This window comes from Cnephaeus nilssonii, assembly GCF_951640355.1.
Source record: "Cnephaeus nilssonii genome assembly, chromosome: 6".
Classification (NCBI taxonomy): Eukaryota; Metazoa; Chordata; class Mammalia; order Chiroptera; family Vespertilionidae; genus Cnephaeus; species Cnephaeus nilssonii.
In genome coordinates, this window is record NC_137077.1 from 74,217,397 (window position 1) to 74,233,161 (window position 15,765).

Below are 15,765 nucleotides of genomic sequence, written 5' to 3' on the forward strand. Positions count from 1 at the left end.
GTGCTTTATAGTAGAACTGTTAGTGTGCTTCCGATCTTGGATTTCCTACAGCCAGTAAGTAGACACTCAGGAGGCATGAGAATGTGACCCACGCATAGCTAATCATAGCACTTCTCTCATAGTCATTTGCCTCAAGAGGTGAGCACCAGAGCCAAGCAGGGCCATTCAGAGTCTGCCTCAATGATACAGATTCTGGAGAAGGGAGTCTGGTTTTCCTTTTAGATTAAGAGCTCTAAGGATATAGAGTAAAGGAAATACAGCTGAGTTCTGGTACTGCAAGGGACTAGGAGAGGAGCTGTCTATAGCATAAATAACAAGGGCCACAAACAAAACAAAAAAATAAAAAAGAGGAGAGACAAGTACAGTTGAGGAAGAGAGAGGTATGAAGAGGTGAAAATTGTATCAACATCAAGACCCTGGATCTGGCCTGCTTTGGCAGTGGTTATTTATTTATTTTTTTGCTTTTTACTCAAGCTCTATTGAATCTTGTTTTAGGCATTTACAACAAAAAGAATGCTTCCAATTATCTGGTGAAGTGAGGAAGGTTAATGTGAACTATCATCCCAGTGCTTTATCACTTCTAGTCAGGTTGACACTATAATATGTTGTCTAAATTAAGGTACTTTAAAAAATAAATATATATATACTAGCGTTCCCGTTGCAGAAAAAATCCTGCAATAGGGTTTCCTGCTGCACTCTACCCCGCCCTGCCTGCTCTCCTCCCTTGTCCCCCGCCCCGCCTTCTCCGCCAGCCCTCCCGCTCTTCTTCCTTCTCCCCCGGCCCCGCCTCCGCTCCTCCCTTCTCCTCCCCCCCCCCAGCTTGCTTGCTTCTCCGCAGCTTTGCTCCCTTCTGCAGCTCTTGGCTTCTTTCTACGCTGTCTTGATATGCAAATTAGCCGCCATCTTTGTTGGGGTGATTTGCATACTCGTCCTGATTGGTTGATGGGCATGGCTTGGCTGGTGGGCGTGGCTTGGGTATAGCGAAGGTGCGGTCAATTTGCATATTTGTCTATTATTAGGTAGGATATATATGTATATATTATTGATTTCAGATATCCTACCTAATAATAGAGTAATATGCAAATTGACCGCACCTTCGCTATGCCCAAGCCACGCCCACCAGCCAATCAGGGTGAGTATGCAAATTAACCCAACCAAGATGGCGGTTAATTTGCATATCAAGACAGCGTAGAAAGAAGCCAAGCTCTGCAGAAGGGAGCGAAGCTGTGGAGAAGGGAGGCAAGCAGGCGGGGCAGGCGGAGAAGGGAGGCAAGCCAGCGCTGCCTGACTTAGCCCGAATGGTCCAGGCCACCATGGACCCGGCAGGCCTGGTGGGCAGCGCCGAATGTCACCCACAAGGTCCAGGCCATGATAGTGACCGGGAAGACTCGGCAGGCAGCACCTGACGCTGTCCACGGGTCCAGGTGGTAATCGGGACCGGGCAGGCCCAGTGGACAGCGCCAGACATCACCCTTGGGACCGGGAAGCCATCGGGACTAAGCATGGCAGGTGTCCGTGGGGTCCAGGGGGCGATCCGGAAGGGCAGGTGGCATGGACAGTGCCTGACGTCACCCGCGGGGTCCAGGTGGCGATCGGGACTGGGCTGGCCTGGCAAATAGTGCCTGACATCATCCAGCGGAGTCCAGGTGGTGATAGGGACTGGGCAGTTCCAGCAGGCATTGCCTGACACTGCTCGAGGGGTCCAGGGCGCTATGGGGACCTGGTAAGTGGCATGGACAGTGCCTGACGCTGCCCCTGGGGTCCAGGCAGCGATCAGGACTGGGTAGGCGGCATGGACAGCGCCTGACGTCACCCGCGGGGTCCAGGGTGCCATCAGGACCAGGCAGGCAGCATGGGCGGTGCCTGATGTCACCTGCGGGGTCCAGGCAGCGATCAGGACTGGGCTGGCCCGGCAGATGGCGCCTGACGTCGCCCGCAGAGTCCAGGCTTAGATCAGGACCGGGCAGTTTCAGCAGGCAGCGCCTGACGCTGCCCGTGGGGTCCAGGGTGCTATCGGGACCAAGCAGGCAGCATGGACAGCACCTGATGCTGCCCGCGGGGTCCCCACGGCGATCAGGACCTGGCTGGCGGCATGGACACCACCTGACGCTGTCTGTGGGGTCCAGGGGACAATCGGGACCTGGCAGGCGGCATGGATAGCGCCTGATGTCACCCGCGGGGTTCAGGTGGCGATTGGGACTAGGCAGTTCTAGCAGGCAACACCTGATGCTGTCTGTGGGAGCCAGGGAGCTATCAGGACCAGGCAGGCGACATGGACAACGCCTGACACTCCCCGCGGGGTCCAGGCAGCGATCAGGACTGGGCAGGTGGCATGGATAGCACCTGATGTTACCCGCGGGGTCCAGGGTGCAATCAGGACTGGGCAGGTAGCATGGTGAGTGCCTGACTTTGCCTGCGGGCTCCATAGGCGGGGGTGGCCAGGGTCTCCGGGATCACTGTCTGCCCCGGGGCCACCTAAGGACACCAGTGGAGCAGGCCAGGGTTGAACATTTTAATGAAAATCCGATGCCTGTGCCCTGCCCCACCTTGCCCTGTCCTTGGAGAGGAGAGGGAAGTGGGCAGTTAGGAGGCACCAGGGTTCTGAAGTGGCTGGGAACAACCTGCAGGCGAGCTACCAGGAAGAGGTGCTGAACCATGAGGATGCAGAGGGCTGGCTGATGGAGGTGAGCAAAGGTGCAGATGAGACGGCTCTTGCCAGCACTGAGCTGGACAAAATCGCCTTTCTGAAGAAGGTGCATGTCCAGTATGCTCAGATCTCCGTGGAAATGGACGTGTTCTCCAAGTCCGACCTCTCCACTATGCTCAAGGACATCTGCACCCAGTATGAGAAGCTGGCTGCCAAGAACATGCAGAATGCCGAAGAATGGTACAAGAGCCGCTTCACCATGCTGACAGAGAGCGCTGCCCAGAGCACCTACGTGGTGCGGGCCAGCGACTGCTCAAGGCCAAGACCCTGGAGATTGAAGCAAGCTGGGGCATGAACGAAGCGCTGGGAAAGCAGCTGCAAGAGCTGGAGGATAAGCAGAACTCTGACATTAGTGCTATGCAGGACACAATCAACAAATTAGAAAATGAGTTGAGAACCACAAAGAGTGAAATGGCAGGATATTTAAAAGAATACCAGGACCTCTTCAATGTGAAGATAGTTTTGGATATTGACATTGCAGCTTACAGGAAACTCTTGGAAGGTGAGGAGACCGGCTCAGTTTCACCAGCATGGGAAGCATAGCCAGCAGCTACTACCAGAGTTCCCAGGTCTTTGGTGATCTGCCTACGGTGGTTTACAGACTAGCTCCTACTTGATGTCTGCTCACTCCTTCCCTTCTTAATACACCAGCCACGTCCAAGAGGAGCAGATCGAGGTGGAGGAGACCACTGAGGCTGCAAAAGCCGAGGAAGGTAAGGATGAACCCCCTCTGAAGGAGAAGCTGAAGAGGAGGATAAGGAGAAGAAAGAGGCTAAGGAAGAGGAAGGAGAGGAAGAGGAAGAAGGTGCCAAGGAAGAATTTGAGGATGCAAAGGAGGATGAAGGAGGTGAAGGTGAAGGAGAAGATGCCCAAGAAGCTGAGGACGAGAAGAAAGATGAAGGTGCTGGGGAGGAGCAAGCAACCAAGAAGAAAGATTGAGCCCTCCTTTCCTTAATTATTTCAGGAATAATCCTTCCAAAACCAGGTCAACCCCGCCACCAACCAAGCAGTTGAGTTCCCAATACTATATGAATTAAGAAGTCAATATATATAACATTCTGAGGTGACTCAGGTTGGACATTAAATGTTACGCTATGACATTTCTCCTTATGCAGAGTATCTGTTTGCTTGCAGAGTGGCTTCCTGGCTTGCTGCCAGCCTGTGCATGGTCCACGCTTATGAGTTCAGGATCTATGACAATGTGAATAATTCAGATGTTTACAATAAAAACACATGAATACACGAATTCACTAATGTTAATGTTAAACTTCATGGAAAAAATAGTCCTTTGAATCTTTGGTGGTTAGAAATTAAAGACCTCGAATCATGTGCAATAAACAGTAAATAAAGTTACACTGAATGACAAAAAAAAAATACATTAGGGGCCAGGAAACGTCAAAAGAATGGGGAACCATTCCCACATCAGGAAGGGAAGTCACAGGGTATGTATTATTGCTACGAATACAGTATTTCCTACTACTTACAACATATACAATGTAATGTATTAGATGCCTTCCTATTGGATGAAGTATGTATTCTCATAGAGTAATACTGGTAGATATGCTATAGTTATGGCAGTATGTCATATCCTATCTATATTAATAAAAGGGTAATATGCTAATTAGACCATGAGACCTTCCAGATGTCCTTCTGGACAAAGCCATGGTGGCGGGGCTGAGGCAGAAGCAGTTATAGGTGATCAGACCAGGAGGGGAGGGCAGTTGGGGGTGATCAGGCTGGCGGGGGGGGTGTAGTTGGGGGCAAGCAGGCCAGCAGGCAGAGTGGTTAGGGGAGATCAAGCAGGCAGGCAGGTGAGCAGTTAGGAGCCAGTAGTCCCACATTGCAAGAGGTTTGTCCAACTGCAGGTTTAGGCCTGATCCCACAGGGGTCCCAGATTGGAGAGGATGCACACCAGGCTGAGGGACCACCCCTTCCCCGTGCACGAATTTCGTGCACTGGGCCACTAATATATATATATATAAAATTGATTTCAGAGAGGAAGAGAGAGATAGAAACATCAATGATCAGAGAGAATCATTGACTGGCTGCCTCCTGCACACTCCCTACTGGGGATCGAGCCCACAACCTGGGCATGTGCCCTTGACCAAAATCGAATCCTTCAGTCCACAGGCCAACGCTCTATCCAGTGAGCCAAACTGGCCAGGGCTAAATTAAGGTACTTCTGAAAGCTAAGGAAGGTGCTATTAATAATTGCTCTGATAAAAGAGATGTTAACTGAGACTTTCCCCAGGTTTAATAGAAAAAACAAGTGAGCATGTCTTTATAAAGCTAAGACCCAGATGCTGGGAAGCTGTAATTCAAAAAATCCAAGTACAGACCCTCTATGGGTCTCCTGTGGGATTTAGTCAACCTCTCACTCTTACAGTCTTTTTAGACACAACAATGCAGTTAATAAATGAACACCCACAGGAACCAAGATTTATTGGACAGGTTGCAATTAAACTCTGAAATTGTGTTGTGTTCATGTAAAATAATTCTTGAAGTTCTATTTGTAATTATTTTAACTTAAAGAATGAAAAAAGTGCATCTTAGTTTATTTGTGGCAATTTTCTGTTAGGATGTTGTGTTTCCTATCCTTGTGGGGGTTGGAGGGAGAATTAATACCATATTTATGTTAGATGTTGAATTTGTTTGGTTTATAAATATCACATTTTTATCTTTATTTTTGTTTAAAATAAAAATATTCCATAATTAAAGCTCTTTTTGCCTCTAAAAATATCTAGTGTTGAGTTCTCTATTCAAATGAACTTCTTGTGTGAGCTACAGAGAACTGAGATAGATCCTAAAATAACCTAGAAGCCATTCTGTGAATTTGACAAGTAAAAGGTTGTTCTATTTAGAAATATTAAGCACTCATTCCATGCATAATTAATTACTGTAGGGGGACTTATTAATGTAAAGACACAAATGGGTATACTATAAGACAAGCTAAGAAAAAAACCTAAAGAGAGGTTAAAATATCACAATGGGAATTAATGATGGAGTAGATAACATCAGGCCTAGAAAAATTAGAAAAAGCTTCTTGGAAGAGGTACCATTTGAAATTGGCTTTTAAAATTGAAGATATTTTCCAGGCATACATAAGGTAAGGGAAGAGGCATTTCAGAAATAATCAAAACCTCAGGAGCAGGAAATTTGGGACAGTTTCCAGGAATAGGTAGTGGCCACCTTGAACTGCAAGATAGAACAGGAAGGCTAAAAGAGCAATGCTATGTAGAAGAAAAATACACATCATAAACCATACCTCTTCCTAATGTTAGCACATTTGCCTATCCCCCCATATTCACACACCCCTCTCCTCCCTGCCACCCCCTACACACCAAGCAAATACTTTGGAATTTGTGGTTCATAGTCAGATGCAGTCTTGGTAGATATCTTCACCATACAACACTGTTACTCTCTCACAATATTTAATTTCTTCAACTTGTGACATTTTTCAGTGTCATGGAATCTCATGGTTGTATTTCACAGTCCAACGACCAGATTTCAATAGCATCACATTTCCTGTTCTGTATGTTGCACTTGTGGATAGGAGGACACTATAATGTCCCCAATACCATACTAGTGTTTTGGTTCAGAGAATCTTGACTAAGAATCTGATGTGCGTAAAGGAATAGCTTCAGGGGGATTTATCTAGCATCAATATGTAGGAAAAACAAGGGGAAACGAGGTAATTGGGAAAATAGTTAAAAGCTCACAAGAGTCCTAGTAGGGTGCATACATAGGCAGAAATAGTGAAAATGAATAAGAGAAGACAGTTTCAAGAGACTTTGTCACAGTAAAATGTAAAGAATCTAAGAATTGATGTGAATGGAAGTGAGAAGGATGACTACATTTGTGCAGAGAATGGTAATATCCGTAGAAATAAAGTTGTCAAAAGGGAAATAGAGAGAAGTCAACAAGTATGATTTTGAACATAAGGCATTTTAATTTATCCTCTAGTGTATTATGTGTAAAGCTAAACTTCCTAAACGTTAACTATTTAGAAAGATCTAATTGGTAGTAGGAAAGAATGGGATAAAAAGTTATCTTAAGACTAGAGGCCCAGTGCATGATTTAATCATGCACCTGGTGCACCAGCGGGCTGGCTGTCCGCGGGTGCCCCAGGCCTTCCGAAAGCCTCCGGCGCTGCGGAGGCTTTCGAAAGGCCTTGCGCCGGAACAGACAGCCGGCCGGGTCCCCCGCTTTGGCCTTTGATCGCGGGGGACCCGGCCGGCTGTCCGCCGGTGCCCCAGGCCTTCCGAAAGCCTCCGGCAGCCATGGCACAGACGCGAGCTCAGCGTCCTGCTGGCCCAATCAGCTACCCCGGCCACCCTGAGTCCCGCCCCCTGCGCCTCCTGCTGGCCCAATCGTGGGCGTAGCGGAGTGATGGTAATTTACATATTACCATTTTATTATGTAGGATGACTCCTTGCTTCCACCAATATGGAACAGCATTTAAGTTGCATCACATGCCCATTTAACTGAGAGGGGCAGAGAGAGAGAACAAATTTAAACAATGCATGCGATTCTTCTTTATGGGTGAATGATAGGGAGCCATGAGTTTATATTTCCCACAGAAGGTATCATTTCCTGCTAGCCTCTGGAAGTATGGACATTGATCTACTGGATTGTAGTCAGGCCAATCTTAAATTTGCTTTTCATATTGGCTTCAGAACCTAACCACTCAATAGTATGACCCCACACTATGGTTTGGAATAGAGAAACACACACGTAACTTGGTGTCCAGGTATTCAGGTGCCTTCAGCATCTAAAAATCCTTTTACATCCATGCTTTAAAAGAACTTAAAGTCATTTGACAATGAAGACAATACTTCCAGTCTAGTGTTTAATATTTTTACTTCCCAGCAGCATAATACCACTTTGGTCAGGTTGAACCACTGCACAATTTTGCAGCTCTTTCAGAAAAATAATAAAAACAATTGGAAAGACACAATCACATGCAATGGTGAGAAAATAGTACTACTGCCCATCTTTCCCTATAAATGTGAACTATCCTTGGTTCATCTCCACACTGTGTCTTTATTATAAGCCCTTATAGCAAGGGATTTTGTTTCTTTCAGGGTTTTTTTGTAGCACCAAATAGACACAGTGGCTAACAACCAATAATTCTGAAAAGTCATTAGAATATTTATCACATGTCAGAAGTTTTCTGGACCTGTACTTTTATCCACTACCCTGGCTTGAAGTGTTCATGAGAGGAAGCTACAACATAAGATTGCGTTTTGTTTCTGCCACTTACATGGTTTGTTGACTATAAATACTTTACAAATATCTTTTTGTATACTACTTTACAAATTCAAAGCATTTTATATACAGTGACTCGTTTATTTTAATGTAATGGTGTCCCCCAAGCCACAGATGATGATTGGACACATGAGCTCCTGTGTTACAGTGCATGGGTTCAAATCCTAATTCCACCTGCTAGCTGTGCAACCTTGAACAAGTCACATACTGTGCTTCAGTTTTCTTGTCTATAAAATGGAACCTGCTTAGTAGAATTGTTGAAGGGATTCAATGAGAGAGTCTATGAAAGTACTGAGCACAGTAGAACCCAGTAAGAGCTAAATGTTAGTTCTGAATAAATTATACTTACGTACCTCATTGGGATATAACTATGATGTATGGATAAACTAAGCAGCATTTTTGAGTGGTGTGTTTAGAAAACCCAGCTCAGGAATATGTGCATGAAGTCTTCATGATTTGCATGAGGTTAGGGATTTTAGTTTTTTATCAAGGAACCTGATGAACAGGAAACTCTAGTTATTGCTAGTGTAAGTGTTGAGTAGTTCCTCACAGTAAGCCCCATGAGGGCACTGTGTCTGTCTTGTTAGCCACTGTATTTCCAGAATCGACTACATATTAGTTACACAATGAACATTTGGTAAATGAATAAACACATGAAAAAGTCTTAATAGCTGTGTAATGAATCTTAAATTCAGGTACATTCTAGGAATCAAATATGAGAGTGATCTTGTGAAAGCAAGGCAAGATTTAGGGATGGTAACTCCACTTACTATGAACTCCTTAGAAAAAAGTTAATAAATATCAAAGGGGATATTAATAATATGCTTGATGACGTGACTTTTCTTATTTTTTTAATAAAAACGTATGTTTTATAAAATTTATTAATGGAATTACATGTTTAGATTATCCTTGCCAAGGTCCTTTCATAAAGAACTAGAATGGTTGAATTTTACTCATTATAAAAACTCTGAATCCCCAAATCATTCCTTGTGTAAATGTCCTCAAATACTTAAAGCCTTCAAAGTAATTGATTCTAAACTCATATATCTAGAAAATATTCATGAAGAGTCAATTCTAAGTCTCACTATGAAATTCATAAATTATAGTGCCAATTCGTATAAGCTGGTAAACATTTTCAAGTGATCAGAAGGAAAGTTTATTTATTTGTGTATCCACCTGTTCTGTCATTCATTCATTCATTCAATGAATATTGATTGCCTACATTGTGCCAGACCTTATATCAGACACCAGGAATATGGCTGTCCACAATTCGGTCACAGCCATTTCTCATTGAGTCCTTGATTGAGAGAGAGTCGAGATGGGTAGGACTCTCCCAAGATTGGGGAGATTTGCCTTATGTTGGCCTCCTGAATCCTAGAGCATTGATTTTCACTCTGCAATGCTTTCTAAAGCTGGTCTAACAGGCTGAGTCTGTAGGATAAACACAAACTATCTAGAAGTTGAGAAATTCAGGTATTATTCACATATCCACAAACATCTATAGATGTTTAAAATAATGTCCACAAAACATTACAATGTCTTGGAGTCCTACAGACACAGCTGAGTAAAATACACTATCAGACCTGTTTGATTTGTCCTGGTTGAAAACTACATTTGTAAATTGGTGCGATTCATCTCTAAGCAAGTTCTTCGGAGACAGTCTTGAAGTCCCAACTTTTGTATTTAGATCTTAGCATTGTCTTACAAAATAGTGGTAATTCACATAGAGAATTTCCTATTGATTACATGAAGCATGGAAAGTCTGTTATTCTTTCCAAAGTCAATTGTAATTTGAACTCATTATCTCCCCAAGGATGTTCTATTTCAATTTCAAATGGTACCAGAATTAAAATATAAATGCCCAGTGAAAAAATTTTGGTACTCTTACTTGCTTTCAAAGTAAAAAAAAAAAAAAAAAAAAAAAAGGAGTTTAGAAAAATCCAGCCACCAACCTAACTGAGAGAAAGAACTAAAATTCACTGGGATCACTGATGAATAGTAACAACAGATCCCCTACCCCTTTAACTTTTAATATCTAATTTGTTTATTATATTAGAAACTGAGCTTCATGTAAGAGTAACTATTATATCTTTAATATGATTTTGGACATAACAGTAGTGATTAATATGATCATTAATAATAAAGAGCATTAAGACAAGTTGTCATTTTTTCCATTCCCTATAGGTTCAGGGAGACTTTAGAGAACCACAAGTGTTCTAAGTCTTTTGTTTTTTATAACATGTTTTTATTGATTTTAGAGAGAGAGGAAGGGAGAGGAACAGAGAGACAGAAACACTGATGAGAGAGAAACATCAATCAGCTGCCTCCTGCACGCCCCCAACTGGGGATCAAGCCCCCAACTTGGGCATGTGCCCTGACCAGGAATCAAACTGATGATCTCTTGGTTCATGTATCGATGCTCAACCACTGAACCACACCGGTTGGGCTTTTATTTTTCCACTCCCCTCTCTAAGTCTTAGGCATAGTTACTTTTGATTAAAACTTTAGGGGAAGATTTACATTTCAACAACTAGATTTTACTGAAGAAATGTGGCCATTTGACTGGACACTTGTATACAGGAACACTGGGACATGTACTCTGTCCTTAGATGTCTTAGGTGTGATGGATTGCCCCTCCACTGTGACAAAGGGCCTGGCATACATTTATTAGCATTTGTCTTTATGCAAATGAAGCACAAAAATACAAAGACGTCTAGAAAACACAAATGTAAGGTATCTGCTCATTTGTTAATTGTTCTGTAATTCCATGAAAATATTTATATTGATGTTAAAACATGATAATTTAACATTAACCAAATACAGCTAAATAAAAACATACCTTAAGCTCCAAATTTATACAATGTATTAAAATGTGTCAAAATGACCATTTCCTTATTACAAAGGTTCAATGACTTCCCTTTCTGAGAATCAGTGGCATCACCTGAATACCTTTAATATTTCTTTGTTAAATGATAACTAAAATATATGTTTTATTAAACTTTTCTTATAAAAATGAGAACTACCTCTTTCAAACTGAATAATACTCAAGTGGTCTCCATTTGTTCCCTTTAGTCATGCTTATCTCTTTTGCAAACCTATTTTACACAATATTCAGAGTCCTCAGCCTTGCCCTCCACCCAGCTCTATCTAGTAAAAATATGATGTTTTCAAGCCTGAGAATCTGTTACTACAGCAGAATCTTGTTGAAGTTGGTGTACCTCCTAGTTACCTTGCTGTTTATCCTCTGTTGGGTGATGGGCTATGAAGAGTAGGCAGAACTTGGCATTGACAACATCACCTGACAGGGCAAACTAAAATGTGTAGGGTAATCCTGATTAGTTTATTTTCTTGAAAACAGTTCCTAAACTGAGCTTTATGGATTTTTGATTTGGAGGACTGTCTGAAATGTGAATTCTATTTTATCTTTGGTGATCAATTTCTGCATTTGAGAAGAGGGAATATTCAAATACTTGCCTCAGTTTTAATGATCCATCTAGAATACTTCAACTGGATATTTATTCTTTTTTCAGGTACACTTGTGTGCTTAAGATATTTAAATGCCCAAATAATTATTGCTTCCTATTCATTCCATAGAGTAAAACCAGACTTATGTGCCTAGGTTTAACATAAGTCAAAAGTTATAATCTGTATATGTGGCTCTAACAGATCATTTCCCAGTAAATTATAAATTCTGAAAGATGATTATCTCATTGTCTATTTACTTACATGAATTGTGGAATGAAAGCGGTATCTTTACCGCCTAGAAGCAGCAGTATCTTTTCATTCACAATATTAGTATCACTGGTTTACATATGCCTAATTTTAGAAGGGATAATACTTTGGATCATAGATTGCCAAAAATCTCCATTTTATAATTGAAGAAACTTATGTAAACTTTGTATGACATACATATTTGTATATATACGCACACATATAATTTAGTTTTTGTTAAAGCTGTAAGCTTTAAAATATCAAATAGACTTCTATGACAGCACATCAGTGTAGATAGAAAGAGCGTAGATTTCTCTAGAGCCTATCAATCAAAAATATAAAACCAAAAAATAATATTGAGGGCAGGGTTATATATAAATATCATATGAAGATCAGTTCATGAAACCAGGTCCTTTGCTAATAATGTTCTCTTACCAGATTCATAATATTTGGTAAGGAAAGACCTAAGTTTGTAACAAATACACTCTCATAATATATATTTTGTGGAATAAATATACATTATATTCTGTTGAATTAATAATAGATACAAGCAATGCTTAAATTAAAAAAAAATACAGTACTAGATTTCTCTATCCTTGCTTCTAGTAAACTAAAGTTGAGCTATATAGGCCTACTCTATTAATGCATAATAAAATTCAAGGAAACAAAATAAAAAGCCAATTGCTTCAAGAACCTGAAGAGAGTATAAATATAGTATAATTACTTGTTTTCAAGAGGGGAAAAAGATGTTGACTTTGCAATTAACTGAATTTCTAATTCTGACAGCTCAGCAATATGGACGTGAAACAGGTCAGGGTGAGGGGCAATGTGTAGGTTTTAAGTGGTGACAATATTGAACTGATGCAGTTTGAACTATAGCTTAATGAGGGTTTTGTTCATCTCTGGAAAAGCTATAGACCCAAGGTTTACTTAATCTTGGCCCTGGTGATTAATCTGAAAGTCATGGACTTTATTCTTACACTGTTTCAGTCTGCAGACTGGAAAACCTCTCCATGGGCACACAGAGGATTCCCACTGCAGTGAATGGAAGGTCTGTGTGTGTGAAGAGCAGCGGGCAGCCCGGGTGCAGCCCAGATAAAGAAGGTGTCGAGTTGCCTTGGTAAAGAATTTACACACCACGCGTTCACAGCTTCTTGACAGGTATAATGATCAGTGTTGTCTTCTCTTTTTACTATGTGCTGGGATTCAGACGTACGGTTTCAAATTTGTGACTATCGGATGTTTGATCAAGTAGCTTTACTTCAAGGACCTGAAAGAGGAAAAAGAATGAAGAGAAATCAGTGGTTAACATTCATTTAACAATTTGCTCAAAATATCAAAAGAGCATGTTCTCCGTGAGAACAGCAAGAATTATTTTGGGCGCTATCATTCATACACTATCTTCCATATACGAAAAACAAACAAACAAACACTGATGTTTGCAAAGGAAGTAATTGCTGAATGAGGATGGAAAAGACACCAGTTGTTTCCTAAAATGAAATGAAGAACACCAGTTTGGAAACATCTTAAATGTAAAACATTTCTTCCTCCCAATTCCAGGTAACTGTTTTTTGTTGTTGTTGTTTGTTTGTTTGTTTGTTTGTTTTTCATGAAGGCAAAGAATAGCTAAGCTTTATATGATTCTGAAGGGCAGTTAGTGGTGTTCTTGCAGGAAGCACCAATATTTCTTCTCCGAAGCAGATATTAGGTCTGTTTCTTCTCCCACGAAGCCAGCCTGACATCAGCTACAACAGAGTGGGCAGCTGCCCATATGGTCAGGTTTGGGGGAGCAGCCTCCCCAAACACTCCTCTGAGACCTGTCACTCTTCCACCGTGATGAGTCATTTCTTTCAGAGAGAACACTGGTTTTCAACCTTTGATTTTAAAGCTGCAAATATTTTTATTTCTATGAATGCAGAGCACAATATACAAAACAGATGTTAACAAATTGTTCTGGTTGGTGTGAAAGTGTGTGTGTGTGTGTGTGTGTGTGTGTGTGCGTGCGTCTATGTGTGTGTGTTAGGGGGGAGGTACTTGCACTCTCTAGCTGTCATGCCTTCCAGAGATGTGCCTCAAAGCCTGTGGGCTCACACAGTGGAACTGAAACCAGGCATAAGGCCACTGTGCTTCTTCAGAAGACACCTAATAAGACATTACATATGACATCGGTCAAGGACATTTTAACAACTACAACATGGGCAACGGTAATGACTACTACTACTGGGTGCTCATTTACTAGGTGTACCAGTTACTACTGCGGATTTTTTTTAATAGATGGAGTTACTCATATGTTTATATATATGCGATTTGATATGTATGCTATTTTGTTGTATTGACAGCAAGCTTCAAAACTTCATATGTCAAATTTGCTGAAGGTGTTAACATCATAGATAGTTTTATGCTTAAAAATGTCGTGCCAAAAAAAGAGCATTTGCAGGAAGTTTTAATTCATTACTTTATTTTGAAGAAAAAGTTATTGTATACTTCAGGAAGCTTATGGTGAACATGCTCCATCTCAAGATACTTGTGAATGCTGGTTTAAACACTTTAAAAGTGATGATTTCAATGTGAAAGACAAAGAATATCCGGGTCAACCAAAAAAGTTTGAAGACCAACAATTACAAGCAATATTGGATGAAGATGCGTGTCAAACTCAAAAACAACTTGCAGAAAGATTAAACATTGCTCAGCAATTTTCAATCATTTACAAGCAATTGGAAAGATTTTAAAGGAAGGAAAATGGGTGCCACATCAACAGAACGAAACAAAAAGTCATCAGTGAAATGTTCCTTCAATTTTGCATTGCATTGTGACTGGCGATGAAAAGTGGATTTATTTTGAGAATCCCAAACACACAAAATCATGGGTTGATCCAGGTCAACCATCAACATCGACTTCAAGGCCAAATCGCTTCAGAAAGAAGACAATGCTCTGCGATTGGTGGGATCAGGAAGGTGTGGTGTATTATGAGCTTCTAAAACCAGGTGAAACCATTAATACTGATCACTACCAACAACAAATAATCAATTTGAACCATTCTTTGATCGTGAAACCACCAGAATGTGCCAGAAGACACAGCAAAGTAATTTTGCTTCATGATAATGCACCATCACACATTTCAAAACCAGTTAAAGACACATTAAAAGATCTGGCCTTGGAAGTATAACCCACCCGCTGTATTCACCAGACCTTGCTCCTTCAGATTATCACTTGTTCCGATCGATGGCACACGCACTTTCTGAGCAGCACTTCAAAACATACGAAGAAGTGGAAAATTGGGTCTCTGAATGTTTTGCCTCAAAACAAGAAAAGTCCTATTGGGACGGTATCCACAAATTACTGAAAGATGGGGGAAATGTGTAGCTAGCAATGGACATTACTTGGAATAAAGCACTTTTGATGTTTCTCTTGAAATTATCGTGTTTTCTTTGATTACAAAATCCACATTAGTAGCTGGTACACCTAGTACTTGCCACATGTTATGGTAAGAGTTTTACATGCTTTTGCTTATTTAATCTCCACAACAGACTGTTTTACTGAAACTTAGATTAAATAACTTCCTGTTAGTCCCAAATGACAGAGATCTAGAGATTCTGTTTTTAATAAATTTATTTATCATACATATATTTACATTCCCAAGGGAGTGGGTCTCAGAACAAGTACATTTTAGTAAAGAGTCTTGGATCTCCTCATCCATTAAGAGGGGGAGTGGGCCTGTGGGACATGCCGGCAGCTGAGAGAACACTGGGCACCCATGATGTGGGTCACTGTTGTGCCCAAGGAGAAGAACCATCTGCCCCAAGTCTGCTCATATTTTCCTTTTTATTGATTTATAATTTAATAGGTTAGTGTTTTTTTCCCATATTAGTTTAAATTCCATTGATTAATTTGCCTTGCTAACTTTTATTTTTTTAATATAATTTTATTGATTTCAGAGAGGAAGGGAGAGGGCGGAAGAGATAGAAACATCAATGATGAGAGAGAATCATTGATTGGCTGCCTCCTGAACACCTCATGCTGGGGATCGAGCCCACAACCTGGGCATGTGCCCTGACTGAGAATCGAACTGTGACCTCCTG

General features: G+C 41.5%; 1 protein-coding gene across 2 annotated transcripts in view; it reads right to left on the reverse strand.

Moving 5' to 3' along the window:
• Positions 1–7,600: 7,600 nt before the first annotated feature.
• LIN7A (lin-7 homolog A, crumbs cell polarity complex component) overlaps positions 7,601–15,765 on the reverse strand; it is a 155,815-nt gene continuing 147,650 nt past the window's right edge. For both annotated transcript variants that reach the window (XM_079773936.1, XM_079773937.1), the window contains exon 6: positions 7,601–12,956. The gene's annotated coding sequence lies outside the window, so the exon portion shown is untranslated. The remainder of the gene's footprint in view (positions 12,957–15,765) is intronic.